General features: G+C 33.2%; 1 non-coding gene across 1 annotated transcript; it reads left to right on the top strand.

Moving 5' to 3' along the window:
• The first annotated feature begins 10,268 nt into the window (after nt 1–10,268).
• Nucleotides 10,269–10,398, top strand: LOC125999718 (small nucleolar RNA SNORA22). The gene has a single exon (XR_007492196.1). It is a non-coding gene; the product is annotated as a small nucleolar RNA SNORA22 (small nucleolar RNA).
• The last annotated feature ends 3,633 nt before the right edge of the window (nt 10,399–14,031 follow it).

Below are 14,031 nucleotides of genomic sequence, written 5' to 3'. Positions count from 1 at the left end.
GAACAAAGGGTCTAGGTTCCTATTTATATTTTGTGGGTTTTTGAATGTGGCTAAGTTTTCCTATCACCATATGTTCAAGAAGCTTTTTCTTTTCCCACTGTATAAACCTAGCCCCTTTGTCATAATTTAACTAACTGCTCATAGATCTGAAAATACCTATGAATTCTCAATTATACCATACATTCCTGTAACTCTATCTTAGTTCCAGTACCATCCAGTTTTTATTACAAGAATTTTGAGGTATAGATTGAAATCTGAAAATACAATGTCTCCCATATTCTTTTCACTTAGGATTGATTTGGCTATTTTTGGAATTTAATGGTTCCATACATGCTTTAGAGTTATTTGTTCTCTGTCACTGAAAAATGCCTTGGGAATTTTGACAGAAATTTCATTGCAGCTGTGCATCACTTTAGGTGAGATGGTCATTTTTATTATATTGAATCTTACTGTAAATGAGCAAAAAATGGATTTCCATGTCCTAGTGTCTTATTTCCCTCAGTAATTTATAATTTTTACTTTAGTGGTCTTTCAAATCCTTTGTTAAATTGATTTCCAGATATTTTAGTTATTTTTTTTGGTTTTTGGGTCACACCCATTTGATGCTCAGGGGTTCGCCTGGCTAAGTGCTCAGAAATTGCCCCTGGCTTGGGAGGACCATATGGGATGCCAGGGGATTGAACCGTGGTCGTTCCTTGGCTAGCGCTTGCAAGGCAGACACCTTACCTCTAGGGCCACCTCTACGGCTATTTTAGTTTTTTATATGATTGGAAATGAGATGTTTTTTTTTTCCTTTTCTAAAACATTGTTAACACACAAGAGTGCAAAGGATTTCTACACAGTGACTTTGTAGCCTGTTTTGTTGTGTTTGCACACATGTGGGTTATAATCTTTAAGTTATATATGAAAAATATCAAGTCAAGTGTAGAGAAAAGGCTTTTAATTTTTGCCAATTAAAGATGATGTTAGACAATGTTAGATGGTATATGTGGCTTTTCAGTCTTTAGATAAATTTCTTAAAGCCCTATCCTGTACAAGGTTTTGCCTCAAATGGGTATTGTATCTTATAGAATGCTTACTGTATATATGTATATGTAACTGAGATTCATATTTTTCTTCCTTTAATTATTGTAGCATGTCACCTTAATTGATATGCATATATTGAACTGTTTTTGTATCCTACTTGATTATAAGGTACTATGCATATAGTGTATTATTTATTCCTTTTTAAAAGAATTTTCTAATTAATTAAAGAATTGTGATTTATGGGCCCAGAGAAATAGCACAGCGGTGTTTGCCTTGCAAGCAGCCAATCCAGGACCTAAGGTGGTTGGTTCAAATCCCGGTGTCCCATATGGTCCCCTGTGCCTGCCAGGAGCTATTTCTGAACAAATAGCCAGGAGTGACCGGTGAGTGCTGCCGGGTGTGGCCTCAAAAAACAAACAAACAAACAAAAGAATTGTGATTTACAAAGTTATTGACAATTTTAGGCATACATTATTGTAACACCAATACCATCTCCAGAGTCAACCCCACCATTGTTCCCATACTCCATCATCCCAACCCATCTCCATCCATTGCCTGTAACTTTAACAGGCATAGTTAACAAATTCTTTGGTTGCAGTTTAGATTTCATGTTTTCAATGTGGTTGTTAAATCTGTGGTTTGGATATAGAGCTACACCATTGTCCCACATCACCAGTCTAACCTAAATCCTGATCTGTGTTCTCTTATTACTCCTCTTGATCCCAGAGTTTTTGAAGGAGAAAAATAAAGGCAGAAAGAATTTGAATAGAAGTTAACAAGTAAGTCATTATCTAAGGATTTTACCCCATCTCATACAATAGGTAACTTAAGGAAACTTAAGTTATGTAGTGGAAACTCTGAAAATATTATGGAATGTGAGAAAAGAGTGAATATTTTACATTAAAAACACCAATGTTTATTCATTAGTTAGAACAATAAGATAGACACCATGAAGACAGGTGTAAACTACAGTACTGTTTTTTTCTGTATCAAATTATATGAACATTGTGTATCAAAAAAGACAGAAAAGAAAAAGAAGAGACTACTAGCAAATGTTGCTGAGAAGAAATTATAGAATATTTGAGAGTATTCTTTATATTTAATAAAGTAGTCTTTGGTCACACTAACAGGAGTTATTCATGTGAATACAGACATTAAATTCATAATAGAATGAACCAAAAATCATCTTAATTTGTTCCAGTCTATCTCCTCACACAATAAGAAGGAAAATTATTCAAATCAAAGTTATATTCAAATTGCTAAGATTTCATTGACTATCATTGGTTTGAGGCATTGAGCCACATACACCAGTGCTCAAGGCTTAATCCTGGATCTGTATTTAGAGATCACATTTGATGGTATTTGGGGGAACATACTATAGTTCAAGTGGTGAAACTTGAGTCAGATTCATGCAAGGTAAGTGTCTTATGGACTGTAATATCTATGTCCCATTTATTAAGAATGTTTACATTTGTATTTATCATGGATGTTCTGCAATTTTATTTTTGTAGAAATTTCTCTATCAGATGTTGCTAATGTAGCACTGCTCTCATAGAAATTGTGAGTCTTCCAGTTTTTTCTACTCTGTGAAAAATCTTACTAAGCTGGGAACAGGGGTGGAGGGAAGGACAACCTTGGTGGTGGGAATTCCCTGATTCAATGTCACTATGTACCTAAAATATTACTGTAAAAATTTGTAATCCACTTTGGTCAAAATAAAAATGATTTAAAAGAAAAGAATAAGTACAAGATCTTGTGTGAAAGTTTGGAAAACCTTACCAGTCTTAGGACTTTTGTTCTTGGAGACATTTTCTCAAAAACTGTTCTTCTTTAACAGTAGTATAGGTATATTCCATTTTTCTGTTTCTTCCTGACTCATACTCAGACATTTCCAAAACCCTAAAAATTTATCCATTTTTTTCCAGAGTCTCTACTTCATTGATATACATTTTTTCATGTGATTTCTCATGTGATTTCTTGTATTTCTGAGGTTTTAGTTATAATTTCTTCCCTTTCATTTCTGATCTTATTTATAAGAGATTTATCTCTCTTTTTGTGACTAAAGTTATGGCTTGTCAAGAGTACTATTTCCTAGAAAGAATAATCCACAGTTTCATTGATCTTTTTCTTTTTGTATTTGTGTGTGTGTTTATTTTCTTATTGCTTATTTCTGCTTGAAATTTTATATTTCTCTCCACTAAAATTGGGCCACCTTTTTATTTTTATTTTTAGGCCACACCCAGTGACATTCAGGGGTTACTTCTGGCTATGCGCTCAGAAATTGCTCCTGGCTTGGGGAACCATATGGGACTCCGGGGGGATCGAATCTTGGTCAGTCCTAGGCTAGCATTTGCACCATTGCTCTGGCCCCTAATTTTGATTCCTCTTTGTCCTTTTTCTTGATTATTGAAATATGGTGTTAAGTAGTTTATGCCTGTTCTTTTTGTTTTGTGTGTGGGCCACACGCAGAGATGCTCAGTATTACTTCTGTTACTGCACTCTCAGGAATTAGTCTGGCAGTGCTTGGAGGCCATATGGTATGCTGATTCCCAGTCACTATGGCCATATGCAAGGCAAGCACCATACCCAGTGTACTATCTCTCCAACCCATATTTGTGCCTATTCACGTTAACTAATAACCACTTGTAGTACCATGAACTTTCCTCCTAGTATAGCTTTTGCTATGTTCCATATATTCTTGTTGCTTGTTTCTTCTTTTTAACAGAGATCTATTTTTAATATCTTTACTTCCACTTTGACTCAATGATTATTCAATATTGTGTTGTTCAACTTTAAGCGTTTGAATTTTTCCAACTTTCTGTTTGTGATTTATTTTCAACTTAAAAGTGTGATCTGAGAGGATACTTGATATGATTTATGTTTTATTTTTAATTTCAGGTGGGTTTCCAGGTATGAATACCTAGTTCACTCCTAGATATTCTTAGTGCTTACTACTTGCTCTGTGCTCAGGAGTCTATCATGGTAGGACTCTAGGATCACATGTTGTGCCTGGGATCAAACCCTTATCAGCTGCATGCAAGATTTGTATCTTTCCCTCTGTATGGAATGAAATCTTCATTGTTCGCATACTCATCTCAGTTAATTGTTGGATATATTCTACCACTCCCTTTCAGCCTGAGGATGAGAGATATGCTATGATTTTATTGGGTTCTCTTATAGGTAATATTGGGTTAGCTCTCACTGCTCTCAGAGTAGTGTCTTTATCTTTGTCTATTGCAATTTAAATTACAGTGTGCCTTGATATTTTTCTGTTTAGGTGTATTCAGATTAGGACTCTTTCAGCTTCCTGGATATGGGAGTCAAAATTGCTCTTCATATTGAAGAGGTTTTTAGCTATATTCTATTTTTCCTCTAAACTTCCCTCATCTCTCTTCTATTTTATTTTTTGAAGTATATATATTTTAACATTCCAGAAAGCCATATTTATATTATATCAATGTATTCTGTAATATAAAATAAAAAATAAAACTAGACTGAAAGATTCATATTCCATAGAGTTCTATACTTATAGAAGACCTTCTGTCATCTATCTTTTAAAGGAAAAGAAGATAATCTTCTGAGAATCTTATAGTTCAGACACTATTTCTCTTCAAACTGTCAAATAGATGTTTAGTACTTTATTTTTATTTTTCTTTCCTCCTTCTTTTGTGATTTTTTGGATGGTTTCTTGTAACTTGTTTTTTAGGATATCTCTTTCTTCCTCTTCTTCAATTAGTCAGTTGCTAGTTCCCTTTAGTATGTTTTTATCAGATATACTATGCTTTTCAGATCAGCAATTTCTGATTACAATCTTTTTATACTTTCTTGTGTCCTTCTTAACACTTTTCTATTCTTTAGTAGATGAATAGTTTAATTGCTGCCACTTTGAAGTCCTCATAGAGGAGATTAAAGAGTTCTTCTGAGTTTTGGATATTTCCAGGTTTTTTGTCATTATCCATTAGGACAGATGGATCCTTCCACTTTATTATCCCTGGTATCACAGCTGCCTTTCCAGCTGGGTCAGTGGGTGGATATCAAGTGTTCATCTGTGGATGTTAGTTGTGATGTCTCTGGATCAGGGCCTGGGACAGCATTTATGTGACTCCAATTCAGTGGTTGTGTGTTCCTTGGGTAAAACCTAGCAGGGGGATTTCTGTATCTTATGGTAGCTCTTTTTATAACATTTTGAGAAATCTCCAAACTTCTTTTATAAAGTCTGGATGAATTTGCATTCCTATAAAAAGTGAATGCAGATTCGTTATTCTTCATATTTTAACCACCACTTACTTATTGCCTTGTAGATGTATAACATTCTCCTGTTGATGGATGAGAATTTCTGAATAATAGGTTATAAAACTTGTGGTGAATTGTTATACATTGAACATCCCTCAAAAGACACATGGCATTAGTACAGGTGTGATATTTGCATTTACAGTGTGCCTGTTAACCATATGTCTTGGATATTTATCCCTTTGTCCATGTATGATGTGCAGATATTTTATCTCAGTCAATAGAATGTGCCTTTGGTTTAATGAAAGTTTATTCTCTGGAAAGCTGGTAATTTCAGTCTCTTTTAGTATTTTTTGTTTTTGTTGTTGTTTTCCTTGTCAATTAATTATTAAAATAAATAAATCATTAAATATAAATATATTTAAATATAAATATATATTTAAATATAAATGTACGTAAAATCATTAAAATGCCACCAAAATCACTATCATGAAAGATTTGCCTATTTTAATATGTATTTTATAGTTTGGAGTCTAACAAAAATGCTTTAATTAATTTTGAGTGTAATATTGAGGTTCCATTTTCTTTTTTTTGTTTGTATGTTTTATTTTGTATTTGGACCACACCTGGTGATGCTCAGGGGTTACTCCTGACTATGTTCTCAGAAATTGCTCCTGGCTTGTGACACCAAATGGGACTCTGGGAATTAAAACCAGGTCTGTCCTGGGTCAGCCACATGCAAGGCAAATGCCCTATTGCTCCGGCCCACCATTTTTTTTTTGTTTTTACATGTTTCTGTGCCATTTTCCCATAATCATTTGTTGATACTCAGCTACTCTTTTGTAAATTTACTATCTATATATAAAAAGGTTTCTTTCAGACTCTGTGACTTTATACTACTCTAATAGGTTATGAGTAGGTCAATAATCTTTCCTTAAATATTAATTTCTCAGATGCTTGTGCATCTTACAGTATATTATATGTCAGTACTGACTGTTGTGTGAGGTTCTTTCTGCAAATTCTTTTGAATTTGTCTGCTTTACAATGAGGTTGACTTTTACAAAATATTTATAAAAATAATTTATAATTATTAATACTAGTTTTTTTGGATTTATTTTCAAATACCATCTTATAGTCTTTTAACTGATTTATAAACTATGTTATTACTACCATATACATAAACAAATTTAGTAAAGTCAAATTAAATATTTCATGTTTTTTCTCTTATGGAAGCCATTCTAAAATCAAGATCCTAAATATTATCTTTTGAGCATAGCAATATGATGTTCTCTTTGAATTGATCCTTTGGTTTATTTTGAATTTTACTTTATTTGAGAAATGTAAGTTAAGGTAAATCTTTAGTTTACTCTTGTTTTCTAAATATGTGTATTAATAGGATCAACTTTTTCCCCTTTTATTTAAACACCATGCCTACAAAGTTGTTAATAATTAGGTTTCAGTTTTACAGTGTGCACCACCTTTCACCCAAGAACATTTTCAGCCTAGGGACATTGGTGGTAAAATTATCTATTAAGAAAGCTGCTGGTTTACAGTAGCTTGTCAAATAGCATTCTCATAATTTTCATGTCTGTCTGCACTTATTTATGCAGTTCTGTAACTACTGATTTGATTTCCTCTTTTGCTAATATTATGCATTTTCTATGCATTTATTTATCATGCATATTTATTCATTTATTTATCATATTCAATTATCGCTCTTTGACAGATAATGAAATGGATGCTTTCTGAAAGAAATTTTAAGTATTGTTACTCTAGTTCAAGTACTATAATAAAAGGTCAATTGATGCCTTTTTGATATATATGTTTTTAAAACATTATCCATTATAAATGCAAGATTTGCTTCTTGGAGCCATTCAGTGAATGCTCAAAATGACATATTTAAACAGTCTGTAACTTCATTAGCTCCCCACCTCCAATTGTTATCAAGTAGCAAAGCCAACAGAAAATCAATTGCTTCCTTTTCTTATCCCATGGGGAAAGACAGTTTGAGAATCATCAGTATCCAGATGTGATCAGCAGTTTATGGCAACATACTATTTCTAAACTAACTTCAGTTTAAATTACCTGGAAAATTAAAATAAGGTCAGATTTGGGAGTATATACTAAATCAATCTATATAGTAAGCTTTATTTAACTTTTAGCAGAATAGATATTATGCTATACATAAAAATAAAAACAATTCACCTATGGGTACAATGTTATTTTAACAGGAGACAATAATGCCTTTGTGTTTATAGACATCATTTAATGAATATTTCTATGAATTGCTTTCTAAAGATTTAAAACTTACACATTACTATTAGAATTTTTGTTCAATTATATACTTCCTAATTTTGTAAATGGAAGTTTATCTTGACTGAGATTTCTCATATTTCTTGGTAATATAATCTTTGTTTTGTGTGTGGTACTAATGTTTGAATCCAAGACCCGAAACAAGACCTATGTATGTACCTGACCACTAATTGCATTCCCAAGTTCTGATTATTCTTTCTACCTTTATATTTAACAAACTGCATTTTTCTGAGGGTACCTAATTATAAAATAATATATTTGTCAATGTGAGAATACTAATGGAAATATATATTTCCAAAATATATGAATACCCAATATATGCACAGATATAGCATTTAGAATATTTTCAATACTATAAGTTTTAAACAGAAATAAGGTGTTTAACCATAGTTTCTATTGTGAATCCTAGAAAAACAAAAGTTTGGGAAGGTTATACTCTACTAATTGCATCTAATTATTTTATTTTGTTATCTAATTGTCATGTGTAACATGGCATTCTTCTGCCTAGTCTCCCTTTCACTTTGTATAAGGTTACTAGGACTCCAAATAAAAGTAGAAGTGTTTTTCATTTGGAATGCATTTAGAAACAGAACTTTTCATGTGCCTTTTGGCCATCTGTGATTTTTCTTTGAGGAAGTGTTTATTCATTTCTACCCATTTTTAGATAGAGTTAAATGTTTTTAATTGTTAAACTCTTACAGTGCCATGTATATCTTAGATATTAACCCCTTATCAGATGGATAATGGGCAAATAGTTTTTCCATTCCATGGACACTCTTTGTATCCTAGTCACTGTTTCCTTTTAGGTACAGATCACTATCTAAAAAATGACATAGAGAGAAAGAAGAAAAATGTTTGCCACAGAGGCATTCAGGAAAGGGCAGTGTGAAAGACAGGAGGGGCAGGAAATGTGCACTGATGAAGGATGTCACATGTTGTAACATGTATGATATGAAACTCAGCCATGAACAACTTTGTAACTTTGTAACAAATTTGTGTTATGAACAACCTCATAAACCAACAAATAAATAAATTTTCAAAAATCAAAAAGTGAGAAACAACTGCTAGATTTTTTTTTTTTTTTTTGGTTTTTGGGCCACACCCGGCAATGCTCAGGGGTTACTCCTGGCTGTCTGCTCAGAAATAGCTCCTGGCAGGCACGAGGGACCATATGGGACACCGGGATTTGAACCAACCACCTTTGATCCTGGATCGGCTGCTTGCAAGGCAAACGCCATTGTGCTATATCTCTGGGCCCAGAACTGCTAGATTTAATGAGTTATTTCATGTGGGGAGCCGAACTAATGGAACCTAGAACAAAGGTGCCTTAGAAATCCCTGACCTTGTTACCCACGTGACCAGAGGCACCCATGCCCTGAGGACAAAGGAAATAGACAAACACTAAAGTAAATTCAAAGCAGCCCAATACATTCAGCCAGAAAGAAAATTATAGAGCAACTTGCCTTTGTGTTAGCAAAAGATTAATATGTTTACAGCTGATGTTTTTTATTTATGCTTGCTGAGTAAAATTTATAAGACCCTGTTTGGATCTTGTGCTTTCAGTATAAACATGTGCTCAGGTTTACCTCTTTACTCCTCCCTATTACCTGCCCCCAGCTTATGCTAATGAGTGCTTGCAATTGTAATTGGTGGAAAACCTGTAACACCCCCTGACATATTTTGCCCTTAAAAGCTGATCTCCCTGGGCAATAAACCCCTTTTGAACAGCGAGAGTTGTCTTGAGGATCTTTCTTACTAACTTCTTAAGTTTCCTTCACAAATCAAACCTGCTCGAGTAAACCCACAAATTACTAGCGACCCTCATTCCCACACCCCTGTGGGCCGGGGTTCCCCCAGCGAGGGTTGCAAGTGGCACCTCACGTGGGAGCTCAAGTTACAAACCACCAACCGGGTGGCAAAGCAACAAGTCCAGAGCTAATTTACATCAGGTAAATCAAGGTAAAATTAGTCAGTCTAATACCTAGGTAAAAACCGCTGTCCCATTATAGTCCCAGAATAAAAATGGGAACCAGCCCGAATAGAGGGGCGAAAATTATTATATACAAAAGGAACTTAGAAGTAAAAAAATTAAAAGTTAAGGAAACTTATTGAAATTTTTGAATCTGCTCAAAAGCATTATTGTTAAGTCTAATCTTAACCCTGAAAGCTTGCAAATTGTAAAAAATGCACAGAAGCACTTAAAAATGGCCTCCCGTGCCGGCTCCCAAGGCAGTTCTTTTGTTAATCTTTCCAAAAAAAAATCTCAAACAAAAACCCAAACTTCTCCCTCCCACCCCTCCTCTCTTACTAAAAAAAAAATGCGCTCTCTAGCTACCAGCATTTCTGCCGCTGCAGCGGCCTGCTCCGGTTTGCTGCCGGAGCCTCCCAACACCCTCCGGCTGAGGGCGTCGTGGCGGCTGCCCCAGACCCCAATGCTCCCATAAATGGCACAAAGCCCCCAAAGTGCCCCATTCATAAACAACTATCCTTTCAAAATGCCAATAATACCTGCAAAAATATTTTAAAAGGCAACCTCCAAAAAAAAACCTTTTGGTGTTTTAAAATTTAAACGAACACACAAGTATTAAAATCTAAGTCTTTTATATTTCTATTAAAAATTTATTTTAATTCTTAAGGTATTTAAAAAATTATGTAAAAAATAATGTGGTTAACCTTTTTAAATAATATAGTTAATTTTATTGCACAGTTAACACCCGGGTGTGCTTCATAATACCCTTAGTTTTAATTTTGTGCTACAGCAATGGTTATTCTTTACCTTTGCATTAAAACAACTATCCTTTTAAGTGTATTCAAAAGGTCAGCACATTGTACAAATCTGTACATTTGTGTCACAATAAAAAATCTAGTATTAATAAATATATATATATATTTAATTTTATAATTAATATTATAAAAGTAACTAAATTTTATAAGCAAATTAACAACAAGTATCAAATATAATTTTGGTCTTAAGTTCTAGGTGTAAAAATGCATCAAATGTCTTTAACTATATTTTATAATGTCTAAACATCTTGTTAATTTGGTATATAATTTTTACAAATTATTCACTTAAGTCTTCAAAGTAAAAACAGTTGTTTGTTAAAAATTTTAACACTTTATTGCAGCTGCCTTACTGTTTTCCTGTTAAACTAATTAAAAAAAACCTGTTCATTAACAGTAAATAATATCATACTTCAAAGTAAAAACTCCTTCTACAGTGCTCATTAACCATTTTACTTAACAAATTTTTAACTGCTTACATTTTACTTCATGTTTTAAACTTCAAATTAAAATTGTTTTTAAAATGTTTGTTGCTAAATCTAAACCTTAAAATTTATTTTCAGCAAAGTTCCACTCCAGCTACATTAAATACTTCAAAAAACTAAAAGTTTTTCTACAAAAAATTTTTTTCTTACAAACATGCTGGCTAAATATTTAAAAGTGCTTGTCAATTTTTCTAATGCAAGTTTTAAGTCAATCCTTTTGTCTGTTCATATGTGTGTTGTAATAAGTAAAAGTGGCCACAATGTTGTGCTTAATGTTGTTTTGTTTTGTCTATTTATTTGTTATTTCTACATTTCATAATAAATACAATTTTTAAAGCCTTATCCATTTTAAAATTTCAATCAATTTTTTTCAACCTGGTTCAGTCTGGTCATCTAACAAACTGTAACATCCTGCTAAAAATCATGTGTTAAGATAGCTTTGTCCTTCTAACAACATGGCAAAAAGTGTAGGGAATGGTAAAACCCAAATTTCTCAATGGCCATCAAAAATAACTTTTCCCTGAAAAATTTCTAAACTTTGCAATCACCCAGCTTTCCTGCTATGTGTAAGTTAAGGCCTAAAAAATATGAATATGTGGCTAAAAAATAGCATCTACCTTTAAAATAATAACTAAAAAGTTCAAAAAAATAATTTAGGTTCAGTTTAAAAGTTTTTTAAAAAATTGGCAATTGTTAATTATATAATTTTTATGCTACAGTCTAACAGGGGTCAAATAACATTCCCCTGATATTAAAAAATAATCTCTGATGTTCTTTTCACTCAGGTTCTAAACACTTGTCTTGCCCTGCATCTCCAAAGCAAGAAACGGAGTTCCACATAAAAGTATAATGAAGATTGTTGTATGGCACTAATGGAAAGGGCAAAAAGAAATGTGACCCCCGATTGGGGACCCCCCACCCGCGGGGGGTGTGAGTATGAGGATCACGAAGTAATTCGTGGGTCACGAGCGGGATCCGACCTGAAATGGAGGAAAGAGGCTGAGAAAGAAACGAGCTCAAGTCAAACGGGGCTGATCAAGAGCTAAGGTTTATTGAAAGGGGGCTAGCTTTTATAGTTAAGCAAAATACAGAAGTAATAGTCAGTACTTTTCCATGGTGTCTATAGAAAACAAGGTGAAAATCATAATTGTTCTTGTTGTTAATTATCACTACTAACTCCTCATCACCCAAAGGCCTTAGTAAAAATCATACCTGGAGTGATAGCATAGGGCCTAAGGTGTTTGTCTTGCATACAGTTAATACCTCTGACTCTGGTACCACGTGTTTTCCCAAGACCTTTGGGTGTGGTAATGAGCAAGCACAGAGCCAGTAGTTCTTCTCAATGGCAATATGCTTCAAGGGTGGAGAAACCCTGAATCTCTTGGGCCAAGGGAATTCCCTTTCTTATTTCCCCAATACTTACTGTGCCTACGCAAAAAAAAAAAAAAAAAAAAAAAAAAAAAAAAAAAAAAAGCCCAAAACATTGCCACACCAGCACTCCTTTGTTTGTTTTTTCTTTTTATTTATTTTTTCTATTTCTCTTTTTTCTTCTTTTTTTCCTTTCTTCTTCACGCTAGTGGCTATTATTTGGTGATTTTTTTTGTAGCTGTATGTTTTTCTTTTTTGCTAGTAATGTTTTTGTTATTTTTTACTGTTGTTTGTTGCTTTTTTGTTATTTTGTTTTGTTTTGTCTTCTTCCAGCAGAACCACACAACTTGATTCGTCTTGTTCTGCCTCATGAATTGAGGGGGGGAAATAAATATGAATGGTACCAGCACAAAACAGCCATATGAATATTGAGTGAAAATAAAAAATGATCAAACTTCTATTTCTCTTAGTTTTAATGGTTTTCTCTTTGAAATTTTCTTTTGTTCTGTTAAAGATAATACTATATCGTATTTTCCCTTTAGCTTTGCATATGTTCTAGAAGAACTCATGAAATTTTTTTTGTCACACCTGTTTATTCTTAGAAGTTACTCCTGGCTATGTACTCAGAAATCCCTCCTGGCTTGGGGGACAATAGAAGATGCCGGGGATAAAACCCAGATGTGTCCTGGTTCAGCAGCATGCAAGGCAATACACACTACTGCTGCACTATTGCACCTGCCCCAAAATCATTTTTTGATTTACGACTAACTCAGGTTAGTTGTAGCTACTCCTAGCAAATGTTCCAGGTTTAATTATTGGACTATTATGTAATAATTTTGAACTAAATTGTAATTATTCTTAGTGAATGTTATGTTTTTGTTTATTGAACTATTATGAATCTTACTATTTATTGAGTCCATTTTGATCATTTACACATATTTAAAGTTATGTTCCTCCTATGTTTTCAGATATTAAAAATTATATATGCTCATTTACCATCTTTTTATCACTTTAATTCTTTTTTCTTGGGAAGGCAAGGTAAACATATTCTATACATTCTGTCAGATTAAATAATAAAATTTTTGATGTGAAATTTATGTTTTACCTGGAAAAACTATAAAGAAAATATTAACAAGACAAACTACCTGTTTTTCTCTCTTACCTTTTTGCCAACATTACCCATTTTCTTCCTTGTACACTCTCAGATCCTTTCTCTAGCAACCACAAGTCTGTAATCTGTATCTATGAATTTGGGCTTTTGATTTTTTTAGATTTTGATTTAAGAGATTATACATTATTTGTCTTTTTCTTAATTCACTGAGCATATTATGCAAGTTGTTCTATCTATATTACCAGTAAGATTTGTTTTTATTGCTGAAAAAAATCTCAATAGATACATGCATATATATATATATATATATATATATATATATATATATATATATATATATATATATAATACAATGAACATACCTATACTTTTATCTTTTCAAGTTAGTGATTCTTCATCTAAATACCCAGAAGTAAAATTGATATTGTTGAATCTTATTGTAATTCCATTTTTCATTTTCTTTTCCTTCATGGTGGTGGTGGGGTGTCAAGTCAATAATAATCAAGGTTTATTTGAGACTCTGTGCTCAGGGATCACTCCTAGCCATGCTTAAGGACTAAATGGGGCCAAATCCAGGTCAGCCACATGCACGACAAGCACCATATCTGCTGTATATTCTCTCTCCTGCTTTTTATTTTCAATTCTTTGAGAATCCTTCACAATGTTTTCCAGAGTAACTGCACTAAATTTACATCTGCATTAATAGTGTACTAGGAT

Source organism: Suncus etruscus, chromosome X (assembly GCF_024139225.1).
Source record: "Suncus etruscus isolate mSunEtr1 chromosome X, mSunEtr1.pri.cur, whole genome shotgun sequence".
Taxonomy (NCBI): Eukaryota; Metazoa; Chordata; class Mammalia; order Eulipotyphla; family Soricidae; genus Suncus; species Suncus etruscus.
This window is presented reverse-complemented; position numbering and strand designations above follow the sequence as displayed.